A 13,145-nucleotide genomic window follows, 5' to 3' on the forward strand; every position below is an offset into this window, starting at 1 on the left:
CATCCAATCCAATCTCGGGATAGCTGGGCAGAGGTGAGGGGTGCCAGCCTGGGGAGAGTCCCTGCCGTGGTCGCCCGAGAAAGAAGCTAACTTTAGGGTCTCTGGTTTTCGAGAATCCTGCCACAGTCACTGGGGGCTTCTATGAAAGTATGGATTTGTCTGGGTTTCTCTGTTTAATCCCAAATCTGTCAGGCCTTGTTAAATTTGATGGGGCCTGAAAGGTCTGGTGTTAAGCAAATACTCAGTGACCAGAGCCTTTGATGAGAATCAAACTGCAGCTTAATCCTGAGGTAATGGCTTTGCCCGTAATCCCAGGAGGCTGGGGATAAGTGAGGCGGATGCAGAATCCGGGAGGCTGCCTGAAGCAGAGCTCAGAGTGAGTGGGGAACAGGAGGAAGGGAGGACAGGTCAGCTGCTCCTTGAAGCTGGGAGTCCCCGATGGCCCCAGTATCCTACCCCTCGGAGGTGGAGGCCATCCAAAGAGCGAGTCGCCTGGGGCACGCGTCCTGCCAGAATGGGGGTGAGGTGTGGAGAGGTCCGTGCAGATGGCCTTGGGCAAAGAAAGAAAGCTGAAGGGAGGCCGGGAAAAGGGGATTAATAAGCCACTTCAAGATCCTCGAGAGGGCAAGCCCAGGGTTTCCTTTGCCTGGTCTGGGCTCTGAGAGGCAGAATTGTCCAAGCAGGGGTTTTGCCTGGGGCTGCCTGGGGGATCCCCACCTCCTCCCTGCAGGAGGCCAAGCTCTGCAGGCAGCAGACTGGGGGAGAGTGAGAACCCCCATCGCCTCCAGACTGGGACGTAAGGTTCAACGTGGCCGCACCTCAGTCTTCCTGCCGGCTGGGGAGCTAGACCCCCTGGGCTCGGCACAGTGAGGTGGGAGACCCGGAGGCATGGGCTGGGGACAGTGAGGCAGTGAGTGTGGGGCGATGGCCACCCTCTGCCACAGTCCATAAAAGCCAGGGCTGATCACGCTGCCTCCAGCTGCTCTCTGGAGAGGGCTGCCGTGCATCTCCTCAAGGTACTGATTAAACATTCATGTGGAAAAAAATAAAATAAACATTTTGCAAAGAGATGCTTAAGCAATCAGGCCTTCAGGGGGTGGGTTCCCACAGTGTTATAACCACAAGCCCTGGGGGTAATCGGCATTAAATGTCTCCAGCAGCTCCTGGGTTCCACACTGAGGGGTTGATGCCACGGCTTCCCTCCCCAGAGGCTCTGGCCCACCTGGGGAGGCTGGGATCTCAGAGCCATTTACGCTCAGCTGTTTATCCATTTCTCTTTCTCCTTCTCACTTTGCTTTATTGCATCAAATAAACCTGTACGGGAGGGAAGAGACGCCTCTCCCAGGGAGGGGAGGTGGGGACAGAGAGTCACGCTGAGGGATAAGTCAGACTCTACTGCAAGGTGTGGGCTTCCAGAAGCCTGTCTGCCCTCTGATATGGAGGCACAGGCTGCCCAGTCTTCCTTTTGTCACTGAGCAAGTGTTTATGGAGCTATGAGAAAGGTGTGTGTGTGTGTCCTGCCTTCTCAGAACTGGCAAGTTCCCAGAGCGGTATTAATAAGGAAGCAGGAAATGAGGATGGTGGTGATGGTAGGCACTTACCATGTGACAGGTGCTGTTCCAGACGCCTTAGTGCATTTTCTCATTTAACTTTCATAACCACTCGATGAGGAAGATGCTGCCAAGCCCATTTGACAGATGGGAACAGTCAGGCACTGAGAAGCTACTTGCCTCAAGTTATATAGAGCAGGGATCTGAAGCCAGATACTTAGACTCCAGGTTTGTGTTTCACCACTAGCTGCCTCTAGGTAACTTACAATAGAAAATAATGTTTGGGGTTCCTTACAAAGCATAGGCAGTCAGGGGAGGCCTTCCAGAAGAGGTGGCACCTTAGCTGAGTCCTCAGAAGCAAGGGATTTGTCCAGCTCCATAGCCAAGGGGGGTACGCTCACAGAGGAATGCACAGAATTTAAATTCCAGGCATCTTCCAGCTCCCAGACTGTCCCAGGACTCACTTCCTCTCCTAAACCCACTGCCCACAGAAATAAACACACAGTGACTGCACCCAGGGGCTCTTCCTTCTCTGGGTGCTGCAGGGGCTGCTTGGGCATCACAGGAAGAGGGATGCCGGCACCCAGGCAGCTGTGCAGATGTTAGACTAATACGTCCATTAAAGAAGTGAGTCAAATATCCTGACCCTCCCTCCTGCACTGAGCTCCCCTGAATTGTAGGGGCTCATCTGCTGGAGGGTTCCATCTCTCTGGCAGCAAAAACAAACTCTACAGACCCAGAAGAGTTTTCTTGGCAAATTAAAGTAATTCACTGTGCACCTTTGGTCAAATACACACCCACACCCTCTTATTAATGTGGCCTCTGCTTTAATTGGCTTTCTCCGTAGCTAATTACCCGTCAGATAAAGGGTTACTCATCATACAGAGGGCATCTATCCATCAGGGCATGGGCAAAGCCAGGGCCACAACTCTGCGGGGAAACCATCGTTCAAGTGTGGGCCATAGGGCCAGGTGGAGTCCTGAAGTGGACTCTGGAGGGTGGTCACCTTGGGGTAGACCAGGAAATAATGGAGGGAGTGAACCAAAAAGCCAAAGACGTGCATTCATTTCCTCATCCCTCCATCCAGCAAACCTTTCCATAACACGCTTTCTGAGCCAGTCACTTTGCCAGGAGTTAGATTTATCACCATTCAGGATGGTGGCTGTGTGACATGTCCCAAGATGGGACTTGTGGAATCTGAAGGCCTCAGATCTCCAGCTTTCAAGGAGAAGCTAGACTTTTCTACTCATCCCTGACTGCTCCTTTGCATTCCATGCAGGACACTGGGAAATGAACTTCTCTGGTAGAGACTGTGGGTATAGACTCTTACAGTTCAGAGTCCAACCTCTTGATTTTCCAGAGGAGGGAAGAGAAGGCCAGAGAGGGCAACTAAACTACTTGACAGCACACAGCAAAGTTGGGACTTGCACCCAGCTCTCTAGATTCTAAGCGCGTGGCTTTCGTTCACACCACCTTGCCAGTTATGGGGCTGAGTGCACCCTTGATGACAGACAGGAGAAGGTTTTTCAGCAGCTGGCCTAGGAAGGGGTGCGTTTTCTTCTGGACAGAGTTCTCGACGCCCCTCTTTTTTGCATTAAGAAATGTTTTCTTTAGGAAGTGGGAATCTTGGGGCAGGGTAGGGCTTGCTGTGGACTTCACTTTCTGTATCCGTCTGGCAGAGTTCATTGAGAGAGACAGGCCTCTCGGAGGTGAGTGAACAGTGTTGCCCTGCTGTCAGGGAGGACGAGGGCTGAGCTGCTGATTGATGGCTTCTGCAGGTGACATCCTGGTGAGGCGGCTAGCGGGTGCTGGGGCTTGAAGTCACGTGGGGTGGATGCTCTCTGTCTGGCCCACACACGCACACACGCATTAGAGGAAGGGACACTGCACTAGGGACAGTGGCCATGATCTGCAGCTTCTCTGCAAGGAGTGATACTATATGTTTTGCTAAGGATTTCCCAGCCTCCTCTGGCATTTGGTACCAGCTCCTATCCTGGGAGTTTTGTCCCCAAGGAGAACCCCCTCTACCTCTTGGGGTGAGTTTAGTAAGAGCCCTCAGAGGTGCTTTCAGTGGTACATCTCAGGGTTTAGTGGAAAGTTTATGGATGGGTTCAAATCCCAGGTTTGCCTCTTACTAGTCATGTGACCTTAGTATCTCTGAGCCTCAGATTTCCCATCTGTATAATGGGATTGTTGTCGCTGATCCTATGACAGAGACCATAACAAGGTATTCACTAAATGGTGGTCCCCCTATTCCTAAGCTAGTTTCGTATTAGCCTGGAGCCCTCCCAACAAAGGCCCCATCTGAGCATTTTCAAAGAAAACAAGGTAATGGGCTAAAAAATATGTGTTAACTCTAATTCGTCATTCATAAGTTTGTAGTAGTATTTACTAATGTGACAAGAAGGAGGATTGCTATAGGCGATGGATGTTTGCTAAGCACAAACCCTTATCTATGCAACACAGCTTTAATGTTAGATCCTGAGCAAGGAGCTATTTCCACTTTGGGGTGAAGAATTGCAGTAACCAGAATCCTTGGCTTCTCCCCCAACCCGATCGGGCATTTTGGACATCAGAGATGCCCTTAACTCAGGTTGGACATAATGGATGCGGTGGTTTCACTACTGTGAAACCTTGTGGTCTGTGCCTCAAGTTCTCTCACCTGTAAAATGAGATGAGACAATACAATCCCTATATCCTAGGCCAGAACTAACTGGGTTAATGCATGGGAGACATTGGAACCCACTCTACACACGTTGGGCACTCACGAAATATTAACAGCTATTACTATTACCTGGCTTTGGTATCAGACAGAACTAAGTTTACAAGTCCCAGCTGCGCCACTAATTAGATTTGGTAAATTGGGTTGTTGCTCTGTCTCCCTAAGCCTCAGTTTCTCATCCGTTGAATGGGGGATACTCATGGGACTGTCTTAGAGGGCTGGTAGGAGGATTAAATGAGATCATGGACTTACAGGGTGTGGTACAGTGTCTGGAACATGGCAAGCGTTCGACAAAATTTCTATGTTATGCTACATTATGTGGGCCCTGCACTGCCCATTGTGGTCCTCTGCATGGCCCATGGCCTCCTGGTATCCACTCCCAGACCCAGTGGTACACGCCTGGGAGAGTGAGATCAGTGAAATCTTCAGAACCTGGGGATCTCCCATTCTGTTCTTTTAAATTTATTTTATTGAAGTATAGTTCATTTCCAATTTCTGCTGTATAGCAAAGTGATTCAGTTTTACATATACATACATTATTTTTCATATTCTTTTCCATTATGATTTATAACAGGATATTTCTCTTAAAGAAAGTCAATTTTTAAAGCGTATTTTTTATTATTTAAAAAATTTTTTGGCCGCATGGCATGTGGGATTAATTCCCTGACCAGGGACAGAACCCACACCCCCTGCATTGGAAGCGTGGAATCCTAACCACTGGACCGCCAGGGAAGTCCCTATCACAGGATATTGAATATAGATCCCTGCGCTATACGGTAGAACTTGTTGTCTATCTATTCTATATATAATAGTCTGCATCTGCTAACCCCAAACTCCCAATTCATCCCTCCCCCACCCAGCCCCCTCCCCGGATCTCCCATTCTGTTTTTTTTTTTTTTTTTTTTTTTTGCGGTACGCGGGCCTCTCACTGTCGTGGCCTCTCCCGTTGCGGAGCACAGGCTCCGGACGCGCAGGCTCAGCGGCCACGGCTCACGGGCCCAGCCGCTCCGCGGCATGTGGGATCTTCCCGGACCGGGGCACGAACCCGCGTCCCCTGCATCGGCAGGCGGACTCTCAACCACTGCGCCACCAGGGAAGCCCCGGATCTCCCATTCTGATTTGCAATCCTGCTTTAAGTGACACTACTGCCTCACAGGTATGGAGCGCTCTCTGTTCTTCACAGTGATTTCCTGTCTTGAACCTTGGTTGGTTCCCACAATTCTAGAAGATAGGGTGTATATTATTAACCTTGTTTTACAGATAAGGAAACAGAGACTCAGAGAGGTTAAGTGATTTATCCGAAGTCATTCAACAAGTTAACTATATGCTCCGGTCCAAAATTCATGGTTCTGCAAGAATAATAAACATTTATTGATTGTTTTACAGTTAAGAAAGACTTTCTCATACACTGTCTCTTCTGCTTGTCACAGCAATGCTGTCGGGATAGGTATTCTTATCATACCCATTGCACAGACCCAGAAAGGTTATATGACCTGCTTACGATCACCCAGCAACTAAATGATAAATGTGAGGTTTAAATTCATATTTTCTGACTTCATCTGTATGTTCTTTCTACTTGTCATTTTTCAGTCCTCCCTTCAAAAGCCAGCTTACCTGAAGCCAAAAAAGGGCAAAAATAAAAACAAACCAAAAAACCCCCAAATAATACACCAGCTAAAGAGAAGCAGCTCCCCCTACACAGGCCACACGGAAACTTTCTGATGATAGCATGGAGCAAGGTACCCGACAGAAAGCGTGGAACTCTCCCAGCCAGCCTTCCACCAAAGGGTGTAATTAGGGAGCTGACAGGCTGGACACGCAATGTTGCTAATGGGTCCACCTGTGAGAGGGACCTGGCAAGCCCAGGTAATTTGGACAGAGTGGTGCACTCAAAGGAGACCTGGGCTTCAGGTGCCCAGCCTGACCACACACACCCCCCACCCCCCAGGCCAGAAGCCTCCCCAGGACACAGGAGGAAGGGCTCGGCCTGGACCCCGCCTGCGACACAGAGCTATTTGCTGTGGCGCTCACTGAACATTATGCTGAACGTGTGACAGATTTTAGAGGCAGTCTGGGTGGGAACCATGGAAACAGGTTAGGGAAGAGAAGAAGCTGATTGCTGTTGTCGTGTTCGGGAGAGAAGGGCGAGCTGGAAGGATGTGCCCTCCCTCCTCCGCCATCCTTGGCTACAGCTCCGGGTCCTGACCCCACTCCTCCCCTGGCCGTCTGTAACGAGCATCCCTCCCAAGCACACAGCCAAACTGGGGAAGGGAGGTGTGAGGCAGTGAAGGGCAGGGACAGATTGTGTTTCTCTGCAAGTCTGCTCCTCTGGGCTCTTACATAGGCCCCCGTCATAGTAATAAGTTCCCACATGCTGAATACCCACCAGGTGCCAGGCATGGTGTGGGATGCTTCCCCTATATTATCTCCAACACTCTCAGCAACTCTACAAGTTGGCATCATTACCCTCATCCCGTGTTAGGAGCAATCTGGGGGCCGAGAGACCAAGCATCTTGCCCTAAGTCACACGACTATGAACGGATGAAGAATTTGCATCTGTGATGATCTGACCCCAAAGGCTGTGCTCCGTCCTTTATACCATGCCCGCCTCCAAGACAACAGCATCCCTCTAGGAACATTTACAAGACAAGTTTTCAGACACATCATTTAGGAAAGAAAAAGTATCAGTGAACTCCCCTTTCAATTTGTATGAGGTCGCTGGGATTTTCCACAGGATGGTTCTGTCTTCAGAAGAGGATCGAGATGGGATCGTTTCACTTTCTGATGATGGGGCTTTTCGGTGCACCCGGACAGCAGGCACTGATGCCCCATCCTGTAAGATTTCTTTCTCTGTGAGCCCTCACCAGCTGCCCTCTTTTCCTGTGCCTTAGCAATGGCCATCACCATGGTTCCCAGGCTGCTGATCAGAGAATCCATTTTCTCTTCTAGTCAAGAGGAGGAAAACGGCTCTGGATGAAAAGGCTCTTGAAGAGAAGTCCGGGTCAAACGGGGGTGTGGATGTGGGACAGAGAGGCTGACAGTTCAGCCCACACGGCAGAGCCTGAGAGGAGCCGTGGCTTCTGGCTGTAGATCCAGCTCCCAATTCAGAGAGCTGTTTGTGAGGGTGAAGGCAAAGGAGCCAGAACCCATCCCAGGAGGACAACGCCCACTTCTGAGATGTCACGACAGGTGTTTTCAGCACCCAGAGGCTTCTGACCTCTGAGAGCCTTGAGCTTTGCTTTCAAGTGACTGAGATCAGAAACTCGCACCAAGGGGAATTGGTTCCATGCAGAGAGTAGGGTGGGGGAGGTCATGGGGAGAATACCCCAGTGGGGAGAGAGGGACAGAGACCTTTGGACAGGTGTTTTCTGATTGGCTGGGGAGGATGTGCCCTGGGTTCCCTGCCACAGCAGATGGAGAACCGGCGCTGTCTAGGGGAGGGACTCTTGTTACTATTCTCTGCGAGCAAGTTTGAAAAAGTCCACAAATAACTCCTTATTTGTAAATTCAAGTTGAAAACAGTACCCCCATGACAGTTAGGGCAGATAAGATGCCAGTGTAGGTGCTGTGGATACCTAATTTTTGTGTGGAGTATCTGCTTCTCTCTGTTCTGGAAGAGACATGTCCTTCTCCTGTTCTGGGCAAAACCTTTTGTCTGTTTTTATGATCTCATTCCTCTGGAAACCTGGTCCAGTGTTATCACCCCAACCTGCGCGACCTTGTAACTCCAGTCTCTACCTGCCACTGCTGCCTCCCCTCAATCTTTAGAAAGTCATTTCCTCTTAAGAGCCTTATAAATCCCGCCTTCCTTTTCCCTTCTGTCCTATCTCTTGCCTTTCACCACACATTTTCTTGAAAGAGTGATCAGCATTTGTTACCCCGGTTTTATTCCACTTGGTCTCTGGTCCATGAAAATGCGTTTCTGCTCTCACTGTTCATGGCTGCTTCACTGACTGAGCATGTGCCACACACACACACACACACAGACACACACACACACCAGGTACTGGGGATACAGCCAAACAGTCCCTTCCTTTCAGGACCTTAGCCCCGCCTCTTAGGGCAGGCAGACACTAACATAGATGACATAGACAAATACCAGATGACAATGGTAGTGAGTGTTAAGGAGGCGTGAGATGTGGGGCTACAAGAGCAACTAACTGGTAGACATGACCTAGGTTTAGGGCCAGGGACAGTGTCCAGTGGCCACCTGATTGCCAAATCCAATAGACACTTTACAGTTGTGAGGTTACTATGAGCTTGCCCTTGAGAGAGACATCGAGGTGTGCTCAGAGGGCAGAGAAGAGCCGTAACAGAATGGTATCCCTGAAGCCAAGGGGAGAGAGAGTTTTAGCAGCAGCGCCCTTGGGTTCTCTCTGCCCAGAGCCCCTTCCTTCCTTTCTGTGATTGGCCACCATCTCTTCTTTATTTGAGAAAATCCACTTGGACCTTTTTTTTGGTGAAGGCTTCCCAAATCCCTCACCCCCATTCCACCTGATCTACTCTATACTCTGTGCTAAACAGCACTTTGTACCTACGGTAATTCTCAGCATATTGGGCTGGGGTATAGGTTTCATGTCTATAGGCCTTCCCCTCTCAGGAGTGAGGGGCACAGGGAACTGGGCGGGACGTGGCTTGAGTCATCTTCTTCCACTCCTGCCCGCCACTCTCCCATGCATACACCCAGCGTTGACTCGCAGAAGGGAGGGAGGAATGGGTAAACGGATGGGTGGGTGGATGGATGGATGAAGGGATGCCTCTGAACACGGGCAGACGCATGAAGAGGCAACAAGGCGTCACGGAAAGAACAGGGGGGTAAGGACTCAGAAGACCTGGGTTTGAGGCCTGGCTGAGTCACTAAGGGTTGTGTCATTGTTTGCAATTTTCTTTGTGCTCAGTTTTCCAATGAATGAAGTGAGAACGTTCAATGATTTGATTTCGAAGGCTCCTTTGCACTCTAAATTTCTATTTGTTCTCTATCTCATCAAGGGAGATAAGACCATCTCTTGGGCAGAAACGATGTTTTCTGTCAGATCAACAAGTCTTTGCTGGCTGCCCAATGTGAGGCCAGCAACTGTTTGATGGTGTACAGTTTTATGAAGATAAGAGGATGTCCTCCTCGCCTTCAGTGAAATGACTGTTTAGTTGGAGAGATAAGTTTGGGCAACTGTCCAGGTCAGGAATGATGAAAAGGAACCACTGCTTTCCCTGGTCTGTTTTGCTCTCAGAAGCCAAGATAAATGCCATCCTGAGCTATCCCATTTTCTTAGGAAAGGATTTGGCTTCTTCCGTCTCAGTGCCTCTGTACAGAGGATTCTGCTCTGCAGATCTAAGGACCTGCCCTGATTGCTTAGACTATAATCTAAACTGACAACAGACTTTCTGTTTTTTTAAGAACAAAGTCCTATCATTTTCATCCTCTCTGTTCGGCTTCTTCCCCCCTCGCTCCCTCCCCCAGCTTCGTCATCCCCCTTCCTAAGTTGACAGTGAGTCTTATTAAGTGGTGCTGTGTCATAAACCGTTGAGTTATGTCAGCTGGAAAGGGAGCATGATTAAGTATATAAAGGAGCCCCAGCCTTACCTGCCATAACATTATACAACAGAAGCCTTGGCAACGTGTGAGCATCTTTTCTTTCTCTCTTTCCTTCCTGGTGAGTGGTGAGATCCACCTCTCACCCTGTGGGTGCTGCTGCTAGGTCCTTGGCTCAAGTTGGCTAGGTGTGGAGGAAGAATAGGGTGTGGGGAGGGTCACGGAGAGTGGTGGCAGGGGGTGATGCTTTGGGGGTAGAATAAAACCACGCTTGGTTAGTCATGCTGGCATCATGAAAGCTTTCTTACAGAGACTGACTATAGTTCAGATGGATCCATGCCTGCAGTGCTTCTTTCTTTGTCCTTTGTTTTAGCCCCCCAAACATGTCATCAAGCCTGGAAAAGTGGAAGGAATTTGGATAGTGTGCTCTTGAGAGAGGCCTGGGGTCAGGCAGAGATGCCAAATGTGAGTGGGTGCCCGGCATCCTTGGTCAGCGCTCTCTTCCCCTCCCCTCCTGTGCGGACACCACAGAAGCACACGCTGCTTTCTTCTCTATTCCCTCTGAAAGTGCACCAACTCCCACAAAACTTTCAGGGCCGATCATACCATGCTTACCTTGTCCCCGCCAGCTGTCCCTGTCAGTAGGAAGGTGCTAAAGAGTCAGAGGAAAGATATGACCAAGCCCTTATCAGGGACCCAGGCAAGATATCTGCTGCTGGCAGGTCTGAGCATCTCGAGTGTAAGGCAGGACCCAGGAACTGAGACCTCTCTTTGGCCCAGCTGCCCTCGAGCTGGCAGAATGTGGCAGAAATTGCTGGGGAGTCAGTGCATGGTCCAGGTTAAGCACTAGGCTGGAGACTTTCTTTTTTTTTGTTTGTATTTTTTGTTTGTTTTTTGCGGTACACGGGCCTCTCACTGTTGTGGCCTCTCCCGTTGTGGAGCACAGGCTCCAGACATGCAGGCTCAGTGACCATGGCTCACGGGCCCAGCCGCTCCGCGGCACGTGGGATCTTCCCGGACCGGGGCACGAACCCATGTCCCCTGCATCGACAGGCGGACTCTCAACCACTGTGCCACCAGGGAAGCCCAAGGCTGGAGACTTTCTTGATAACCCTGTAGACAGACATAGGAGAGCCCAGGACATCCTGCGGCAGGAAGCTGAATATCCCATGACATCTGCCTGCCTATTTCTGATTTGGTACCTTTCTGTCTGATTGCCTTGAACTCAACTGACAGAACAGATGGCAATGTGGTGGGGAATCCGGGGCCCTCTAACCACATCACCCCAACTCTGATGTTCCCCCTGGCCCCAGACACTCCACTCTGCATCTAGACTTTTAAGGGGCCTTACTTCTGAGTTCGATATACCTCAATATACCTCCTCTGTGTCTTATAACTGCCTCACTTTATAGACGAAGTCGAGGCCCTGACAAGGCAGTTGACACAAAGACCTACGTGCTTCCCAACTTCTTTTTCTCTTTCATTTCACAGTAATCTCTGCTTTGATTTGGAGCTAGGGAGTTTTGACCCACAGCAAAGGATCACCGGGGCCCATGAATCTGGGAGCCATGGCTGTCCTCCAGGGCATAGGATGGTCCTGCCCCTCTGTGACCTTGAGCAGAGGTTGTGGCACCCGTGAGGCCCCCAATTCCCCCTGAGTCCTAGACCCTTATTTCCAAAATGCCTGCTGGATATCTCTGCTGCAGATTCATTCTCGGAGTCTCCCTTTCCTTTATTGCTCACATTCAATCAACACCGAGTGTTAGAGATACCGTCTAAATACCTCTTAAATCAATCACCATCTGATCACCTCTCCAGCCACAGCCTTTGCCCAGATCCTCGTGGTTTCTTTCCAGGATTATTGCCTCTTCTCCTCCTACCTTCTCTCTCCCCCTTCAATCTACCGCATCGCCGCCAGAGCTCTCTTTCTCAGACACACACCTCATCATGTCACTGCCCTGCTGAAAAACTTTCAGTGGTTCTCCATCATCCTTAGTGTGGTGTCTGTCTGAGGGCCTTCACAATTTGGCTTCAGTCTGTCTTTCTCATCTTCTGCCCCTCTCACTTTCCCGTCCTGCACTCTGGCCTTGCTGATCTATTAACCATCCCCTGACATGCCGTTTCTATTCACATTGTAGTGCCTTTTGTATACCCTCTGTCCACCTGGGAGGCCCACCCCTGCCTCCCTCTGTCCATCTCCCTTATGCCACTGACACTTATCCCACCTTCGAGACGAGGCTGCCCAAACCTTCTGCCTGAAGCCTCTGCTGACTGCCCTGGCGAGTTAAGGCATCTTTCTCTGTGCTCTTATAGCATCTTGTTCACATTGATTTATAATTATTCGTACATGTATATGATTTCCCTCACTAAATAAAGGGCTTCTTGGGTGCAGGAACTCAACTCCTAGCATGGTGCCTGCTTGGCATAGACTGTAGGTACTCAGCAAACAGTACTGAATAAATGCAGAAAGTTTGCAAGATTCCAGTGGAGGGTGTATGGGGGAGGGTCCATGGGGAGCTGAGAGGAAGCTGGGAGAGGCAGCCTTTGTCTCCTTGCAACGTCCCCGATGGTCACCTGTCATTGATTTTTAGGGACTCCCCTAAGGTATTTAGTCCTAAGGTATTTAGTCCTCTCCTAAGGTATTTAGGCCTGTTTTCTTTTTATGTACATACATGCACAAGTCGGATCAAGTCCTTTGTCTGTGTGTGTTTCTATTTCTGCTTTAGATAACATCATCACTATAACCAGTAGGTGACTTAAGCCTGTGCAAAGTGGCCCCATTCCTCCTCCCTGGTGCCTTCTTACTCACAGATTTCTGACGCTCCTTGCCTCTGTTTCATTTCATAGAGGTCTGTGAGTGTCCAGTGTGTTGGGACTTCGGGTGAATCTAGGCTTGCAAATATGATGAGAGAGGGCAGAACCTGTCAGTTTCCTCGTTGGCCCATCAGTTGTGAGAGGCTGCTGTGCTTTAGTTGCTGGAGCAGCAGAGAGAAAAATCCATGTGTGGTTCATGAACGCAGGAGGTCGCTTTAGCTGCCCCTGGGAATGTGGCATTTAGCTAGCTTTTATTTGCCTTGCAGTGTTTTGTCCAATTCTAATACACGGCTTTATGTGTTTAGCTTGTGTACAAAGTTTACTCTCATAAATGGCTTATATTCTGTCTAGAGGGACTGTAAGTCCTGGGCTAGAGTCTGTGAGCAGAGTGTGATATAATTCTTGTGTTTTATTAGCCATAATAACCAGAAGTCTCCAGCCACTAATCTATCTGCATAGAGGTTTTTTTCGGAATTTCCAATTATTTTAGCATTCAATATAAACTGGACAGAAAATTCATTTCAGTGCA

The sequence above is a fragment of the Monodon monoceros genome, unplaced genomic scaffold, assembly GCF_005190385.1.
Source record: "Monodon monoceros isolate NGI ecotype Baffin Bay Population unplaced genomic scaffold, NGI_Narwhal_1 Super_Scaffold_7, whole genome shotgun sequence".
NCBI classification, from domain to species: Eukaryota; Metazoa; Chordata; class Mammalia; order Artiodactyla; family Monodontidae; genus Monodon; species Monodon monoceros.